General features: G+C 46.2%; 1 protein-coding gene across 2 annotated transcripts in view; it reads right to left on the minus strand.

Annotated features, from left to right (window-relative positions):
• Positions 1-17,827, minus strand: part of CACNA2D2 (calcium voltage-gated channel auxiliary subunit alpha2delta 2) — a 207,369-nt gene that overhangs the window by 154,004 nt on the left and 35,538 nt on the right. The gene's annotated exons all lie outside the window — the stretch shown is intronic.

The following is a 17,827-nucleotide window of genomic DNA, read 5'->3' on the forward strand; positions in this document are numbered from 1 at the left end:
TCTCCGTGCACATCAGCAGGCTGAGGTGCTGCATCGCTGCAGGCTGAGTTACTGCATAACCTCCCTGCTGTGCCAGTAGCCTGTCCTCTCCCATGAGCTGGGCTGGGAAAAGCATCTCCACTGTGCCAGGAGATCCTAAGACCCGAGATGCAAAGAACTCCACACTGCCACCCAGTTCAGTAGGCACAAATTCCTGTTCTGGCTCATAACCCCAAGGAATCCCTGACGTCATTGAAGCTGGACAAACTTAGGGCCAGAGCAAACTTCACTGTCAGGTCAGCCTTCATCTTGGAGTAAGAATCAATGACAACTGCCATCAGCTGAAACCCCCCTGGGTACACCTCGATCACACCAGCATCCATGTAAGTCCTTTAGGCTTCAAATGGTTTACTTGTGTTTTACAGAGGGAGAGGTGCTGTCCCACAGTTGCCAGGCTGCCCTAAACACAGGAGCTTCCAGTACAAGGCCATCATAGAGAGGCCGAGCTGAGCATCCTTCAGCCCCAGTCATGAAGCAAGGAATGGATATTTACCACCCTGAATGGCTGCATGGCTAAGTGAATGCAAAGTGTTAGTAAAGATTCATTTGTAAGGGGTGCTTTTTAGTTTTCGTTCAGGAAAGGTCAGTGTATTCTGAGTAGAGCCACTAACAATACGAACAAGCAGAGCTCGTGCTACAGGCGACATGGCCTCATTCCACCCTGCTTTTCTGATGCTGCAAAAAGTATTCTGAAGCTGCAGTAAAAGATACGGGCAGTGACAGGATCCTGGAATGCACCAGCCCCCACCTCACATCTCCACCCTGAAATGCTCCTCACAAGAGCTCCTCAGTCCTCCTCAGCTCCCTGCTCCTCCAATCCATGCTGGGATGTACAGTGAAGGGCTTTGGAACTGCCCCTGCTGAACTCGAGGAGGCAGAGCCGAGCAGGGATGACAGAATCGGAGCTGGCAGCTTTGCAGAGCTAAGCCTAACATTAGGTTCACCTTTCCCTTCCCGGCTCCAACCCACCACAAGTCAGGAGAGCCCGATAAGGATGGCACAGGGAAGGCAAGCGAAGGAGGGCAGGAGGAGCAGGCAGGAGGCAGAGGTAGGCAGCAGCTGCTTTATTAACTCCATGACGCAGCTCATCTCCTTGCACTGAAAAAGCACTCACAAAAGGGCATGGGCACACGGTGGATGATAGCAGTAAAAGATTCAGTCTAATCCATAGCTACACAGCAGGATAAAACACTTGCTCCCCCCTCAAAAATACACTAGGGACATTAAGGGGCACAGGAAGAGTTCAGTCACTGTCCTACCAGGCACTGGCCGAGGGCTCACCCCTTGATATCTGCCCATCATAGGGCAGAAGGGCTGCTGTCACCTCACTGCTGCCACCCTTCACTACTGCTTGCTGAAGGGCAAGCATGAAAAAGGCAACCTAGACCCCACAAAAACCCAGAGCACACTGTGCTACACGGGAAGACAAGCAGGGCTAATCCCCCCCTCACAACTTGCTATGTGGAGTACATTAGAGGCTGGTTCTGTATTCTTCTCTCTTATTATATTTATTTTAGCAACTTTGCTTTCACCCCTTCTTTTCCCCCAGCAGACAAACAGAAGAGTAGAGCAAGCATCGATAATTCTCATCCCATTTTATTTTATTTCTCTGTGGTGTTTCTCTGTTTGCTTTGGAGAAGAGGGGGTTGTTGGAGCATGTGTATTGCTTTGCAATTACAAATTAGCTTTTTAAATGAAGTGTGCTGCAAGAGGCCTGATATGCCATGTGCAAACGCGCTACTCAGCCTCTGATGAGAAAGAAAAGTGGAAAAAAACCCACCATAAGAACAAGTGCCTTGCTGCTGCTCACAGAGCCTGGTCTGAGCAGGGAGCTCTGCACAGGGCAAGGAGAGAAGTGGTCACAGTCATGGGCTCTTCCTGGGAATTTGGTTCCCACAGCCAGCAAGGATTTTTTTGCAGAGTAAATGGAAGAAGCACTTGACAGCAGTCACCAGGTCAAAGCACAGCTCTGCTCTGCTCTGCACAGGCTTCAGGAAGGCTCTGAGTGCAGGGGAGGAGACATGGAAAAGGCATTCTCTAATCCCATCGAGTGGGACCAGCTTCCCCTAGCCCTCCAAATCAAGATCTCTGTGTTAGCAGCACTCTCTGTGCAGGGAGCTCCAGTGGAGCTGAATTTTACATGCACTGGAGTACAAAGGCTGGATACTGGAAAAATCTCAAGGGCTGTAGCAGCAGAGCCAGGTCCCACACACATCTCTCAGGGTTTCATCACCATTGGTCAGCACCACTCCGAGAATCTGTAGGTTTGCTTTGGATCTGACATCTCTGAGGCAGCTGCTGATGGGAAACACACCTCCAAGAGCAGTTCTACAAAGGTGATTTGATATGCTGTCAGTCTGCCTACAGACTCAGAGAACCAGTAATTGCGTGTGAAGACTGGAACCACCTCTTTCCCAATGTCTGTTATTAGCAAGCTGAGCGAGTACCTTATTGTTGACAAATACTCAATTGCAGATGTGTGGTAGCCATGTCCCAGCCTCTCTTCCTTCATCACTTGCAATTGCTGCAGCAGCAGCTAGTCAAATGAGCATAAACGGGGCGAGTTTTCAGCAAACACTGTCAGAGATTCAGCACAAAAGGAAAAGTCGACAAATGATCAAATGCAGTTGTACCTACAGTCTGCTGCTCACAGACAGCTGACAAACAGAACACAAATGGCAGCACTCCCTCTCCAGAAATCAAAAAGGCAGTCAGAGAGCAGCCGTCCAGCTACAGCTGTAATAAAAACCCAGACCCCCAAACCCAACTCAACTAAACCCCTTTGTTACTCCCAGAGCTCAGTAAACTTCAGTCCAGAAGCCACTCCTCAGAGCTGAGTGAATACAGAGAGCTTGCTCAGGCCCACACCGAGAACCTTTGGGTATCACTTTGAGGCTTCCCTACAGCTGATGCTTTCTAGGCACGTATGGGCTTTTATATCTTATTTTGGTTAAGGACATAGGCAAGAATCTACTTGAAGCATCTTACAAAGAGTTCTCAAGTCCTCCTTCCCATGTCCTGACCGCTTTTCCCTGTTCTTTTCCCTTTCATCTGACTGGCCCAACTCAACCAACCATTAAGGAACATATTCTGTAGCACTAACCTGCCACCCGTGGCCCCGTGCTGCTAATGTGCTCTCCTCCATCTCTCACCTGTGAAGGACTTTGTCTGCTCAGACCAGCAGGGACTGGTATTTTCCACTGCACCCTCATCTTCTGCCCAGCAGAGCTAGGTGCTTTTTTAAGGCCTCTGTCAACCACCCCCTGTGCTATTTACTGCTGCCAAACTTCTTCTTAGAGCAGCTAAATCATGAGCCTTTAGAACTCATGATTTGTGTTTAAGAAAATAAAACTCATGTCTTATGAAACACTGGCAGAGTTCTTCCCTCTGTCCTTCATTAAGCCTTTTTGTTTCACATGACATGTCCCCTATGCAGGCTGTAGCAGCAGCAGCGTGCAAGTTCAATGTAGGAAGAATAAAAAGCTACCTCGAGATTCACAGCATATTAAAATTAACAGCCACTGCAGTCAAACACTGTATCTCTCTCCAATCTCATTACAAACAGCTTGTAACATAAAACAGGATCCACTTCACAATATTTCATAGAAAGATCCACAAGGAAATACAGAAGAAACAAAGGTATGTCAGAATTTGCTTGAGCAAAGACCAAGAACATGAGGGGAAGGAGGGGAGCCAGACGGCCAGGGAGAGGCCAGCCCTGCACTGCTTGTGTGCGTGGAGCAGGCTGCACCCCTCTGCCTACGGGAGCAGTGAGAGGGGAACTCGAGTCTGGGCTTTCCACTCCAAGAACAACACAGAGAGAAGTAAAGGCAAAACCAATGAAGACACCCTAAGCCTGGAGGAAACCAAGCAGGCCACGGGCTCTCATCTTCACCAAGCACTCCTGCAACCCGTGCCCTAGTTTGTCCTGGTCATCCATGGCTAATTGAGCTCCTGAGGGTTTCTTGACCTCGTTTCCCAAGACACAGCCCACAGCTCTGCCCTTCCTGAGCATCTTACTTCAATGAGCCCCTGCAATCCCTGTGCACATGGAACAGCTTCCCACACGGCACAGCCAGCCCCACTAACCCCATCAGCCAAAAAAGTCAACTTCTTATCATGAAGTGCAATAAAAGGCAGAGTGAGGGAGGCTGCAGAGCTAGAGACCCCAGGGAAAAGCCACAGACACAGGGGGCATCCCACTCAAAAGTCTCCGCGCCCTGTGCGTATAAGCAGGTCCCTACCACGCTCTCCTACCAACCCAAGTGCAATCTTTCACCCCAGCAAGTTGCAGTCACCACCTTTTCCTTGGTAGCGACTCCTTTGAGGAAGGAAGGGTGGTTTTGCCTCAAAGCACACCCAGCTGGCTCATCCCATCCATCCAGGCCAATTGAGTTTGCTAGACATTCAGCAGCCCAATGTTTCTCGGAGAAAAAGTGGTGCTGTCAAGAATTACAACAAGGGAAATTGCTCTGGTAGAAAAACCTGGCAGCACATGTAGCCTGGGAGCCCACAGAGCCAAGTGGAGGGTAAGAGGGAGCTCACTGAGAAACTGGCCAGCTCTGGGAAAAAGCTTTCATCCCCATTCTGCCATGGGAAATCCTTTCCAGTAGGAATTCTGTCAGCAAGAGCTCCCTGGGACCCAGGTCACAGAAGGACGGAAACTGGGGGAACAGATACACAGGGAAGCAGGGGGTATGTGGCTCAATTTATTCCCCAAAAAGCTTTTGCAAAGCCAGTTACAACCACGCACTTGTTCCATGCAGAACCAGCCTGAGGACACCAGCTCCCTGGACAGCCCCTGCAGGCAGATGCACCCTGGGGAACAGCCAGATGGATGTTATTTCTCACAGTCATTCCCAAAAAGTCACCATTCCCTTTAATCCTCAGCAGCCATGTCTCCTCCCCGCAGCTAGCTTCCTTGAGAAGCACGCAGAGCTCAAAGCCTCCAGTGCAGCCTCCAGCATCATCAAGTGCTCCACGCGCAGAAAGGGCACAGACAGAAGCAGCATTCATCAGGCTGGTAGACACAGCATCATTTCTCTGGGTAGCTGGATGTGGTTGACTTGGATTCGCTCTCTCCCAGGAAATGATTGTGATTGTCAGAGGAGATTGGTATATGATTATTAATAACAACACCACAAGGAAAAATAGAAGGCAATCAGCTGAGCGGGGCGGGAGAGGAAGCGGGGAGGGTTTGCAGCGCGAGCTGGATTCTGCTCAAGCCCGGCAGGCTGCGAGCACCTTGCTACATGTGTTAGGCTGGAACGCAACTTCATTTTGCTTTTCCAATGAACAAATTCCCCAGATGCCATGCACAGCAAGTTAATAAACAGCAGAAGCGGTGAGGAATGAAGAAGCGCAGGGAATGGAGATGAGGCTTGAACAGGTGATTTGCAGAGAGCAAGTAGCAGAGAGTGAGAATTGGTGAAGTTGCCCAGAAGTGTTCTTGCATCAAAATTGGGCATAGGAGAGCACACAAAATGGTCAAAAGGAGCTCAAAGCCAGATTTCAGGGCAGCATCTATTGCTTGCATAGGAAGCAAACACATGTGCAGTCTCATCAGGCCTCTGAAGAGCTGTTTTCAGAGGGACTGCAGGGGTTTCTAGTACACGACACAAGGCACAGCTCATGGGTGAGTGGAGAGACAGGAGACGCGGTACTTTGGCTTCTCTGCTGGCTCTGTCACCCAGGCAGAGGCGGGTGGCTCTGCAGCTGCTCACTCAAAGCCTTTCACTGCCTGCTCATCTCCCCCAGGCACGAGCAGGTCTCTCCCTGCAGGGTGTCACAGCCCGTGACACACTCATCTCTGCCCCTTCCCTTGGCTCCAAACCCATCCCTATTCTGCACATAGAAGTCCCAGATTAAATCTCCTGCCCAAGATTAGATGGGGCGCTTAGAGCACAAGGCAGCAATGCGCACAGAATGTGTGAATTCTCAACTCAATGCTTCTACCCCAGAGACATTCCCCCACATCCCCTGTTTCCCCAGCTAATCACCCCCTGACTTAACATCAGCACTAGATTTTTCAATTTTATGCTGTATTTGACAGAGAACACGTTCCAGTAACAGCAGATAAGCCTGAGACAATGCAAATTAAACCCTTGTTCAAACAGATGCAAACCTTCCTCCCCCCCCCCACAGCAGAGGGATGGCTGCAGGGGAGAAGGAGGAGAAAGGCAGCTCTCTCTGCCTTAGGGAGGCAGGCTGCCAGGCGGGGGGCTGCAGGTCTTCAGCCTGTGACTGTGCACACACTAATGCTGCAAAAGCTAATTTTACAGAGTTCCACTCTGCGGACTCCTCTTTGTCCCAGGATTCCTCAGCCTGGGAGATTAGCAGTTTAGAGATGGAGAAAAAGAAGTTATTTTAAAATTCAGCATAAACTCGGTTGGATGCAATGAGCAAGTGGGTTTGGGAGGGAGGGGATGGGCACAGGAGGGAGGGCTCAAATAAATGAGAAATAATTGAAAGACTAGGAAGAAGAAAGAGCAGATCTGCCACTCTGGAAAGCTTCATTTTCATGTTTTTCTCATCTTCATGCCTCTTGCAGCTCACTTTCTAACCTTTCCAAGCATTTCTTGATCTCCAAACAATATTCCTATTTCTGACTGTTTAATTCCCTAGCCACCAACCTCCAACCATACTGGGTATTTGCTGCCATGCCACAGGCTCTCTGATGATTTTCTTGAGGCCATCACTAGTTTGAGGACATCCAGCCTGCACAAAAAGTCCCCGCAGTGAGCACGTCATCCCCTGCAGGTTCCTCCCACCACAACCCCAGCAGTACCTACTGGGACCTCACAGACGCTACATCCCCACATTTCCACTTCCAGTGTAATCATCCTTGCAACGCACTGGAGAAGGATGGAGGGAATTGCTATGGGCGCAAGGAGATGACAGCAAGATCACAAGCTAAAAGCCACAGCCTAACATGATGCCCCATGGCTGAGCTCTCCAGACACAGCAGCAAAACTTTAGGACTCAGTGTGCTTGGAGCTCAACTCCTCATCGACAGCAGCTCATCCCCATGCAGCCTGCATGAGTGAGGCTGTACCTGCACATACACACACATGAAGAAAGGGAAAGACAACAGAGCAATGGCTTCAGCAGGAGTTCATTACACTTGTTTATCTTCATTTTGCCTGTAACTGCTGAACAGCAAAAAGGCTTTCCTGGATGCCACAAACCCAGAAACATCCTAATGAAAAATAAATGTATTTACAGGGAGACGTCAAAACAGCCCAAGACAAGTCAAAGTAATGTGCCTGGGTTGGGAATGAGTGCTTTTGTTTCATCACCCCTCCATTGCCTGCAAGCAGCCGAGAGACAGAAATACTTTAAACAGAGACACTCTGGTGATGCACAGCTGTGCATTGATTGAATTACATCACTTGCCATACTCCAGACCCATTTCAGTGTTGAGGGTCCTATCCAAGTTGATACAAGGAACTTGGCCTTCAACAGGAAGCCAAAATACAAATAAATGCAGCTTCAAGAAAGTATTTAAGATCTGTGTGGCAACCTCCATGAATCTCAAAGATGGAAGGTTTCTTCTGGCCTCGCACCAACAGTTTGATCTAAAACCAGGTTATACTCTTCCCTAGAGTAAAGGAGCTATTGTCAACACAACACATGGGCTCTACACACATGCAAGCACACACACCGCCCTGGGTGGGCACATATGGATGCACAGAGGCTGGTGAACTCCTGAATTAATACCCAAATTCCCTTGCTTATTCCACCCCATGGAATTCCACAGTGCCATCAGCTGACGTGCTGCACTGAGCAAGGAGACTTGCTGTGATTACTTGGAACAGTATCTCCTTGCTTCATTTTCTGGAGGACCATTTGCGTAGATGCAAATGTGTTTTCCCCTATCCTGATTAATTATACAAATGTATGGCTGTACAGGTTGTGATGAATATGCACATGCACTTTATTGTTGTGTTCACAGAGTATAGGGCTTATTTGGGAAAAATAGTGATATTTTCATTTGTTCTGATAAAATGGATTATGTAATCTCTCCTCTCTTGTCCCCTCTCTCTGATTTCTGATTTAACTTGTTAGATGGTTTTATACCTGACTGATGCAGACATATGGGGACAGTCCTTCCTCAACTTCTGAAAACCAGGGCTAGGATGCTTGTAGAGAAAAGCCATTCGAATCTAGGGGAACATCAGTCCATGCAGGGCTGCATCTTCTCGATGTCACTGTGTGTGCTATACAGACACAAACCCACTCCCCACACAGGCACACCAGACATTGCTGATTAATTCAAGGTAATTGTTTAGGGACTTGCTAAGAAAGCTCTAGAGCCGGGGGCAATTCCAGTTACAACAAATACACGTTAAGATAGAGCTAAGTGAGAAAAATAATGCCCATTTAAACATAAGAAAGCAGGGTAGGCACATCAGTAATTTTGGATGAAATATTTAAACGCAACTGTGCAAGAACACACATAAGGAACTCAGGAAAGTTGATATTTTAACACTAAACTGGAAAGAAAAGCTAACAATATCAACAACCTGAGATGTACAATGCAGCCAACCAAAACTACATTGGATGTGAGACTATTTTTACTTAATATATTGTATTTTGAAATACATTACTTGGGTTCTTACACCTTAATCAGATGATTGTTGTTTTCCTTCATACTACTGAAAGAAGCGAGAGTAGGCACTTTCAGTATGAAAATAACAATGAAATAACCACAGTTACATTCTAAAACCCCCAAAACCTCACTCTTCCATGATTCAATGAATTCTAACACAGGCAGATAAACAGTACTAGTTTGGGAGAGGGCAGAATTGAGATTTCTTACGCTTTACCCAAGAACTCCTTAGCTTAACAGAATTATACAACATAATGGTCATTCTTCAATGTGCAAATCCTGGTTTTAGGACAGACCATTGGAACTGCAATGCCCTGTTCAGATGGCACCGATGTGTGCCCTGGATGTGTCATCATTCACCTTAGCACAGGATTTCCCTGAAGAATATCCTTTGTTTTCAAAATTATTATAAAGAAGTACCGAAGTAGCCCAAGGAGAATTTGCAATGCAGTATTTGTTGGCACTTTGAAGTTAAGCAGCATTCTCAAGCCATTTCAGAAATTGCTTTTAAGGGCAAAGCTGCTAACACATTAAAGCTGGGGGAAATAATAACAGCATAAAAGCTGGATTTGCAGCTGGTTTGTACCACTAGAGCAGCTGAAGTGAACTCATGAATCTGCCCTTTAATTTGTAATTGATTTTATGACTCCCCAGTGAGCAGAGGGACACAGGTCTCTATGTAGGAGGAGACCAGGGAGTGATCAATCCTCCAGCCTCAACAGCCTTGTGTTCTCAGAGCTCCTCATTCAGCCCTTCAGCCCCCCTGTCACCGCTGCTGCGGGGCACAGCAGCTCTGCCCTTAAAGATCATGGGTGTGTGGTGTCCCACTGCACAAGTAGTCATGGCACACACCTCACCTGCAACAGCCAGGTGAAGTGTTCTTCTTCATTAGAAGAAACCCAGTGCACACAAGTTACCTGTAGAAGAGGTCTAATGTAACATTAGACCCCACTTTGTAGGTGCTACGACTCAAGTTCGTTGTATCTGTGTAATTAGATACAACAATCTTTAATAATTTAACCAATTATGACCTGGTTGCCTCAAATGCAGCCTGTAGCAAGCTTTCAGTTACAGCTATGGAAAATGAGTCTTCATTATTTTATTGTTAATATCATCTGAAACATAGAAAAAAATAAGACAAATTCCTGAAAGGACCTAATAATGAATAATCAATCTTGTTCAGATTTGCTTATAGACTCTCAGAAGATTCCTTCACTCATACTCCTAAGTGCTACAAACCTGGATGCTATGCTATATTTTCACATTAAAAAGACTAGGATTTTAAATTAAATAGTTCTAATTTCCCATAGTTTTGGGAACACCGGCAGCTGTCGGATAAAGCTTTGCACTGAGTGGAACTGCAAGCGCTGAGAAGAGTTTTATTATTTATTATTATTATTATTGCTTATTTATTATGTATTTGTTATTTGTATAAGTCACCACCAGCCTTCAGCCCCTGGTGCTAGATGCAGAGTGTACCAGGAAGACACAATAAGAGACATGGTCCTACTGGCATCTGTCAATCATCACAGATATGTCTGAGCTGGCAGCGTGCTTTGTTCAGGATACAAGGAAAGCCTGGGAAATGCTGGTTGGCCTCCTTTTGCTTTAAAGGAGAGAAGGTATAAATATAGAAGCCTTGGAAAGGTGCCTCGAGTTTGCTGCATTGCAATTGCCATAACAATTGGATTATGATCCTTATTCATCCCCATTGACAAAGTAATTGAGTTTGGTCAGCTGGATCTCTTCCCTTCCTAGGTGACGACAGACGGGTGACGCAGCCCCAGGTATCCCAGGAAAGCAGCAAAGGTCCAGCTCTGGCTGACACCCAGCAATCTCCAGGGCCCTCCCTGGGACAGTCAGGACAATCCTGTTGACCCATCACTTGCTGAGGCCCTCTGGCTGCAGGAATTACAGCTGTGGGCTGCTCTTCCCAAGAGGGAACAGAACAGATGCGAGAATGATTCCCCTACACACCATGGACATGACACAGACCCAGCCCAAATGCTTCAGCTGCAGCAAACAGAAGGTCAGCGATGAAGAGGGTCCCCCACTTCTCAGTCAACTCAGTGTGTGTGATCCCTCTGACTGGCCTAAAAAGTGATCTAGATTTTCTAGACAGGCAAGAGAGCTGTAGATGACAAATAGAAGAAATCATCTGCCACCAGAAACACCGGAGTTGCATAGGGGTGAGAGGTGGCATAGGGGTGAGAATGGGTTTAGGGGTGGCAGAGACAGAGGAAGATTCAAACAAGAGTTCTAATACTGTTCTTAGAGAAGACTTGTTCGCCATGCTTTAGTGTGCCTCAATATTTGACCAAAACATCTGCGGGTAAATCCAAAGCATGGAAAAAAAAAAAAAAAAGGCAGAAGAAAAGGCAATAACAAATGTAATCAAGCAGTAATAGTCACAACAAAATCCAACAGTCTCCTCCATGAGGTGTTATTCTATTACAGTATCATCTACATAGCAAAAGAGATGCAAAGGAAGAGAAGTAGGAGTAACAAGACTCCTAAAACACCTCCAGACATCTCAAAGCATCAAGACACCACTTGATAACAGCTAGTGTCAGGACATGAGAAATGAATAGCAAACAGGAAAGATTCGCTGGGGAAACGTGCCAGGACCAAAAGCAACAAGCTTGAGACTGTAGCTACTGTAGTTGAATTCCTAAGTATCTTTTGAACAACAGACATATGTGAACAGGAGCCACCAGTGAGAATTACAGGATACTGAGGCAACCAGTACTGTACTGCTCCTCTCCCTTCTGCTCCCAATGCTGCAGATACCATGAGCAGGAACTGCAATTTGAAATGCCCTCAGCTCACCGATGCAATGCTCAGAGAAGGACATCTGAGGGAGAAGACAAAGACTTACTATAATGGGTAAAGGAGAAATTAGGAGGAACACCACACATTGAGAAAAGAACAGATCTGCAACAGACACATAAGACTATGAGAAAGACCATGGAAAGAATATGGTAAATACTCTACGGCACGTACAAGCTGCCCTAGAGACGTACCAGAACAAATAGAGAGGAAGAAATTATTACATATAGCTAACAGAGATCCACATTAGGAATGGTATTACAAGAAAGATTACCTCCGTCAAAGCCAACCCCTAGAGACCTTCTTAGCCTAATGTTTGTCCTCAACAGCTGCTCTTAAGGTCCTTTATGAAATAGGGACACCTTTTATTGCAGTGCTGATTCCACTTCTGCTCAGTCTTTAATGAGAAAGATAACTGAACCTGAGGCAGACCACAACAGCTAGAAGCAGCCTGAGCCTTAAACCTCCATTAAAAGCTTATTTTTTTTGGGGGGAGGAGGGATTTAAGTGAGTTCATATGTGTGATTTTCAAAGGACCTCTCTAAAGAGGGTTATAATAGCACACAAAAAAGCCCGAAGTGGAAACCTGCCAAAAAGCACTTTTCTATGAATAACTAACAAAGTGGTGCAAAGCCCTGTTGTGCCCCAAGTTTTTCTTTACTTTCAGTTCAGGCTAATTTCTACCCATTGCGTGTCAACTTCAAAACCTGAATTACAAAACACTCACAGTGTGCTTATTTTTCTTTTGGTTTCCTCTTAAAGGTAACCAACAGTGTGCAATTTGTCCCTAGGTTTTTCCAGGATGGGTGTTACTAACATTCATCAAATGTGAATTCGGGAATCCTCACTGTGGGAGGGAAGCCCATCAGCAGATCTCTACACTGGATGATGCATGGAGATCAAGGACCTCCCCAGGCCCACAGACAGTCAGGACCCAGCCACACATGTCCTGACCAGCTACTTTCTACCTGAATCAAAGAAGTCTTTCCTTCCTTTGCCAGCACATCAGCTCAAGTTTGTGCCCTATCTGGACTAACTGAAACTTCACAGACCCACTCATCCAGAAATACATTTTCTATTTGCCATGAAATCCTAAACCAAATGCCATGTGAGGAATAAAGGTCAAAAATCAAGAGGGATGTGTGATTCCTCCAGATGCCTGTGGCTTTCTTGGATAATGAGCAGCCCAGAAAGCCCTATGACATTCTCACACCATAGAAATGATCCGATAAATGTCCCTGTCTCCCTCATTACAGCAGTAATAGGAAAGTCACTATGTGATTTTTCTCTTCAGTCTATTGCAAGGGTTAAAGCAGGTCACAGAGTTTAGACTGGGATGTTGAGGGCTGTTCAGATGACAAGGTTTTGTTTTCTTGTTTTCATTTCAGATTTGGGCTTGAGCACAAGTATTCTACATTATAACAGCAATAGTTTATAACTAATGAGTTATTTTGTGTACAATAACTTCCCTGGAAAAACATGTTTTTCTTTCTAATGAAATATGTAGACATGTGCACTGTTACTCTCACTGCTTCCCATGAAACAAGAAGCCAGCATGGAATTTGCAATTTAAAAGGGACCTACACTTCTCCAAAGTTTTGGGTTTGGTTTTCCTTATTTAACCTAGTCAATGAGCCACTTCTAAATGAAACAAATCTTGTTAATAAGAAACTCACGCTGGATAAAAAACATGCTTCTCTTCTGGATTTTAGTATGAACATACTGCTTCTTTGTGCACAGCCCCCCAGTATTCCCTTATCCACTTTCAAAAGGATTCAGGCACATGCTTGCACTCCAGAAAGGCTGAGAGCACATTTAAATGGAGAATGGACAGCTATGACCACCATCAGTATCTATACAACCAGCAATTCTGGTAAATCAAACCTTCAGCCCCAAAGCGTTGCTTTTCTATCACCACCAGGTATTTTTATCCTGCTCAACACAGAAGTGCTTTATGATTTCCCTGCTGGCTTTCCTTCCACTGAGGCACATAAAATAAACCAGTGCAGAGAGGATTTGACAGGTTATCAGACCAACTGCCTAAATTCTTTCTTGGGCTTTTCCTCTTGCTTTGTTTTGGACTTGGTCAAGTGGCTGCAGGAGTTCCTGTGCCCAGAGGGCTGCAACTGAGGCACCAGGAGGAGTTCCTGTGCATATGGCATTGCAGCACATCGCCAGAGCAAACCAGCTGCTGAAGGGAAATGTTCAGCTTTTCCCCTATCACACATTTTAAAGTTATTTGCAGATGGATGTTTTTTACAGGTTTATTACTCCAAATCCAACAGTAAGCTGCTTTTGCCAATACTTCAGTTTATCCATATTGCAGAGTACCGTTCCTGGATACTCGTGACCTGAGTGACAAGGCTTTGGAGATGCCTTCTGCAGTGTCACCTAAGACCAGCTCTGCTGCCTGGCTGAAAAATCCCACAAACCAGAAGCTGACACCCTCATCTTGCCAAAAACCTCACTAACCAACCAACCACCCCTAAGAAAACAACCCACATGCTTCCTATGAAGCAACTGCAAGTGAACTCTGATAACGTCAACCTGTGGCTTTATTCAGACAAGTGGAGCTTGTACAAATACACGCACAAATACAGTCAGTGTTAATTGTGGAAATGTTGGGGCACCTCAAATTCAAGTACCTGACTTCCTCCACTTCCAGCACAGCAGTGGCACTTGGGAGAAAGCTCATAGTCAAATAGAAATACAGTATCTGCAGTGCAATACATACAGAATTACTAGGAAAGTAATTGCTTTTGGTATAAACGGTCATCTTCAAAGTTTTCTCTAGCATACAGCCCCTTCAAAAAGAACAAGAATAAATTTACTGCATATGAATTTATTCAAAGCTAGTAGATTCAGTATAATGAAATCCTCCTAAGCAAATATCTGATAAAGAAGCAAATGCTTAGCACTTGACCTCAGGAGCCAGGATTTCTTGACACACGGCTGCAATGCAAAGCAGCAGGGACCTCAGGACTGCTGGCACTGAGGAGTCAAGCAGGGAAAATCTCAGAGGGCTCGACTCATGCAAGGCACAGAGGCAGATGGCACCATGCATGGAGCCGCACAGGGACCGACGCAGCTCACACCTCAGTCCCCAAACTGACTGAAGCCACCAGTGCTACCAGAAAATGTTCTCCAGGGGACTCTGAAAGCCCCCTCACAATCCATGCTGTACCCTTCCTTTGCTGAGGGCTGCAAGAGAACCTGCATCCATCTAGAATGATGAGTTTTGCTGAGTTTTCTCAGCCAAGAGACTCACTTTTGTGAGATACAAAGAGACTACTTTGTTCTATTGCCCTAGATGTGACCAGCAGCACACTTCTGTTTTCCCTACAGTCAGATGCTCCTTATGTGAAAAACTTTATTAGTCTGTTACATAAGAGAGGAAAAAAAGGTGCCATTCAGTTGCATCAAAGGATCTTCAATCCTGTTACACTTAAACCTTGTCCAGAGCGTTTCATCTCCGTACCCAGACATCCCACTGGCACAGGAGCTGGTGCCCTACAAGACTAAGTACTCTGCCATTCAGCAGGGTCCCCTGTAAGGATGTAAGGATTGTAAGGATGTAAGGATTGTAAGGATGGGATTCCCTCTGCCACAGATCCTCCCACATCCCAACTTTATAGCCTGTCATGCTCATACAACAAACACCACAGCAGTCCTGTTGGTTATTGGTGATAGGTGCATGGCAAACCCTGCACCTGTAGAAGTAACGGAGACCAAGGGCCAAACCCATGGAGGCCATTTCCATTGTCCATATGATGTGTCACAGAAGATGAAATGCAGCAGCACTCAGAATTCATGTTATCTCTGCATACAGCATGTCACTTAATTGCCCAGAAAAGCCTCTTGGAGAAGCATATGGAAAGTTTTCCCATGAAAAATGACACTGCTCAAAGTCTTTTCTAGCTAGAAACCACTCAACAGCATCTATCACTACTGACATCTGGGACATAAGCTTCAAAGCAGTTAATTTACAATTTTAGCTACAGCCAGTTTCATACAGACATTGATATCCAGCGTTGATAATTGTTATGCCAGAAAGCAGAGTCACTAGAAGAGGAAAAGGTAAAGAAGAAAGCCATGCAGTAATTCCAGAGAGCAGTGCTGCCACTCCATGCATTCACTCTGCCAGCACCCAGGTCACAGTGGCTTCTAGCGCAAACCTTCAATCCTTCCTGTCTGTATGAACACCTACACTCTGACCCTCCACTCCAGTGCTGGTACCCATTTACCTCCCTCCATGGGACCTCCCATCAAGCAGGTGAGATGATGTCCTACAGCTTGGAAGCACCACTCTGCCCTGGACCATGTATGCGAGTATTCTCCTACAGTACCCAGATCTGCCAAAGCTGCATTTGGGATTGCTCATGACCCCATTTTAGCCTCTCACATCACTGGGCATTTAAGGCAGTTCTTCTACAAGCTATTCTAGAAGATAATGCAATGCTTCTACCACCTACTAATAAACAACCATCAAGACAAGCCCCCAGCTAGGTGCCAAGGCAGAAAACAAGCCTGTGTGTGTATCTTGCTGGTACAACCGCAGATCACTCATAGCACCGAGCTCAGCTTCTCAGCTCTGCTAATTAATTACTTGTCTTGTCACCGTGTCACCACGACGCAGAATGAGCAGCCACTCACACTGCTCCACTCGCTGTCACATGCACATTACCTGCTCTGTCTCAAGGACCTACTAAGGTGGTCTCCCCAAATGTCCCTTTTACAGATACCATATACCACTGCTCTGGAAAGGGTAACTGAAAGAGCTAATTCACAGCGAGACTTCAGAAGCAAATGTGGCTCTGTGGCTTCATCACTTCCTCATCTCTGTCACCGCAGAAACCAGCAGGAGCTTCAAACCTCACCGACAGTTTTGGGGCAAGGCTGGTTTCTTAGCCTAGTGTCCCACCTCTGTTTGACACTTGCAGCTACCAGGAACACACATAAGGCCCTTAGGATCTCCTGCTTAATGCAGCTTCCCCCAGATACTGGCTCACTGAATTCAGAGTGCTCAGCCCTACCATACCCATATAAATCTTGTGATGGACAACAGAAAAAGCCACCTGCTAATCCCTCCAAAATTCTCTTCCAAAAAGGCCCCAGGAGGGGCTGCACAGCTGCCTTATATCATTGGTCTGTGAATCCTTTCCCAACAGCTTCCAGTGGCTCCAGTACGCTTTCGAGACCATGAGGCTAGGATCCCTAATCCTACAGGCTAAAGGTGTACGGTATCCCCCACTATTCCCATTCCTTGGGATGCCCATGGACAGCAGAAGACCTCTAAGAACATTTCACAGCCCTATAAAGTAGGGCATGGTCCAGAAATCACACGTCACGTTACAGGCTGACAGGTGGACATCCCCTGTACAGCTAAAACCAACCCTATTTTGTGACTGCAGCTGGGCAGTAACTAGCTGTTGTGTCAGAACTGGTACCCTCATTTCCTAGTCTTGCCTTTAGAGCTGGTGAGCCCCACAGGAACTCAGACTTGATGGTATCTTGATGACTCCCATCAGCGAGTCAACATGGAGCAAACTGGTGACCTCAAGGCAGCGGCTGACTGAACAGCATCCACATTGCTGTAAGCACAGTCACAGCTGGGGCTGTGCACTGTAACACACCTTTCACATCTACAGGTATCTTCTGCCAACAAGAAGGGTTGTAGCTTGCACTGGATATCAGCATATGTTTTAGAAATGAATCAGATTGTAACCAATATGTTAGGAAGACAGGCCAGACTCCTGAAGAGTGAGCCTAGGAGGTGGTTTCTGCTAGCAGAGCGCTTTCAGTTTGAGGTTTGCATTGAAGTTGTTATGCCTACAGCTGTGATGAAAAAGCCTTCCTTAATGCTGTTTTGCAATACCAGGAGAAGCCTGATTGCTTACTGAGTTGCGTAAGCAGAGAGGCTAAGTCTAGAAGTGCTGGAAAACTGCAATTCCCTACCCTCCTTTGGGATGCTGCAGGTCAAGGTGGAAGTACAACGGCAAGTACATTTGCCCTGATGCTGCATTTGGTATGTGGGTAAACAGAGACCATGTATGCCCTGGGCTGTCAATTCGGCATCTTTCATTACACTAAACTCTCTTCTAACAGAAAAAGGAGAGTTTATTAGAAAGTTGCTGAGGATCTGAATGCCAGGGAGAGAAATGCAGAGGCAGGTTAAGGATGTTTTGATTTTTATTTTCTTGGTACAGCCGTGCAGGAGGTGAATGAACAACAGAGAGTTTTGATTTCCTGCCTGGTTTCAATAAATGTTGCACACCCAGGCACCCAAGGGACTGCTGTGGTTTGTCAAAACCAATTAATTTTCTTCCACAGAACGCTTCAGGCACCTCA

Source organism: Psittacula echo, assembly GCF_963264785.1.
Source record: "Psittacula echo genome assembly, chromosome: 9".
Taxonomy (NCBI): domain Eukaryota; kingdom Metazoa; phylum Chordata; class Aves; order Psittaciformes; family Psittacidae; genus Psittacula; species Psittacula echo.